Source organism: Silurus aristotelis (genome assembly GCF_946808225.1).
Source record: "Silurus aristotelis genome assembly, chromosome: 5".
Lineage (NCBI taxonomy): Eukaryota > Metazoa > Chordata > Actinopteri > Siluriformes > Siluridae > Silurus > Silurus aristotelis.
In genome coordinates, this window is record NC_139578.1 from 1260194 (window position 1) to 1262399 (window position 2206).

Consider the following 2206-nt stretch of genomic DNA (forward strand, 5'->3'; position numbering starts at 1 on the left):
TACTCCGAGTCTTTACTTTCACTGACGTCATCCCTCGCTTTCTGTTCAGCGGCTATGTGCAGTGCTAACGCTAATACAGACTATGACCTCATAATAGTGTTACACTGTAGTAATAGTGTGTTTAATTGCCTTATGTCATATAATATATTGTGTTGTGTAGTGCGATAGTTTGTTGAATTGTGTGTTATGTAGGTTTGTGTTGTAGTGTGTTATGTTGTGTTATAGTGCGTTATATAAAGTTATATTGTGTTATGTTGTGTTATAGTGTGTTGTAGTGTGTTATATAAAGTAATAGTGTGTTATAGTGTGTTATGTTGTGTTATATAAAGTAATAGTGTTGTAGAGTGTATATATTGTTATAGTGTGATATGGTGTATTATATAGTCTGATAATGTCTCCCTTTCAGCCTTTTTGGATTTTTCCATGAACACATCCACTCTCTCTCTCTCTCTCTCTCTCTCTCTCTCTCTCTCTCTCTCTCTCTCTCTCTCTCTCTCTCTCTCTCTCTGTGTCTGGACCAATTACATTACAGAAATTGATGGGTGGGAACGAGGGCCAAACGTTTTAATTAATTTTGCTGCGGGAAAATGCATCTCTTTTTGCTCTCTCTCTCTCTCTCTCTCTCTCTCTCTCTCTCTCTCTCTCTCTCTCTCTCTCTCTTTCTCTCTCTCTCTCTATTTACCTTTGATCCCGTTTCCCGGCAGTGAAAGAAGGACTGCGCTAAATCAACAGAAGTTAGCCTGAGCACTAGCAGCCAAAAGACACCAACACACACTCAAATGGTCGGGTTTGATAAGCGGTTGGACAAGTTGATGTGAACATGTGTGTGTGTGTGTGTGTGTGTGTGTGTGTGTGTGTGTGTGTGTGTGTGTGCTATGACTTGCAGCAGGTCTCGGCTCATCTCTGGTTGGAAAAGGACAAAACTATTTGTGTCCTCCGGATATGTGATATGAGCTAATCAGATATCGGTGTTATTTAGCTCTAACTGTATTCCACAGATGAACTCACTGATCACTTTATTAGGAACTAACACAATTATCCAATCAGCAAGCACAGATATCCACTCTGTACACATGCGGTGAGCTGAAAAGCATCGCGGTTCCTCAGTAGTTCATGAGGACAGGGGAAAAACGTGTTCACGAGCGCCGCCATTGTGGTCCTCTAGTCTGTGGATTTGGGACAAAAGCTAATTTTTTAAATCTCTATACGCATTTGTGTGTGTGTGTGTGTGTGTGTGTGTGTGTGTGTGTGTGTGTGTTTGTGTTGCGGCCTGCTCGGCTCAAAGAATGTCTCTTTCAACCCCCTGAAGCATTTTGGCTCTCAGACCTCTTTTTTTTCTTTTGCCTTTTCCGATTCTTCGCACAGGAGAACGCGATGTGGAGATGCTAATGCGGTGGAGACGCTAACGCTAGCACATCAGACGTGGGTCATTGTGTATAAGAATGAACAGAGTGAAGATTTCAGAAGCACACAAATATTAAGAACGTTCAAGAACAAAAAAGTGTAGAATGAATGCGCATTAATGAGTTCTTTACTAGAAAAGGAATGCTAGCAATTTTATTCAGAATAAACTTTTTATTTGTGTTTTCTTACTTTTATCTTGCTTTTGATTGTAATAAATACAATTGATAAATGATAATAATTTTAAAAAAGCCCCCTTTAAATAGAAAACAAGCTGACAGGATTTTAAAAAAGTTTTGCGAGGAAGCGAAAGTTTGGGAGGATTTCGGGAAGAGCGAACGAACGAAAAGGCGAAGTAGCGCGCTAATGCGTAAACGACGGGTTAGCTTCCCGAGAGCCTTAATAACAGCCAGTGGTGTTCGGGGTGTGTGAGCAGCCATGAAAGCAGCGTGTAATTAAATCGTGCGTAATTAATACGGCAGCGAGACGACGCTGCGAGAGGAGATGTGTGTAATCTTCAGAGCGAAAGCGTAAAAAGCTGTTATCATCCTGTAAACTCACACTGCACCTGTACGCTGCGCCAGAATGATTTATGAGTAATTCTGTAACACAGGGAGGAGTGTGTGTGTGTGTGTGTGTGTGTGTGTGTGTGTGTGTGTGTGTGTGTGTGCCGTTTCAGAGGCCAAAAGTTTATGGACACGACCATGTTCTTTTTAAACATCCTGTTACATATTGAGTCGTCGTTTTGCTCGTATAATAACCTAAACTTAAAAATCTAGGAAGATTCTTTAGAGTTTAGAGCAGA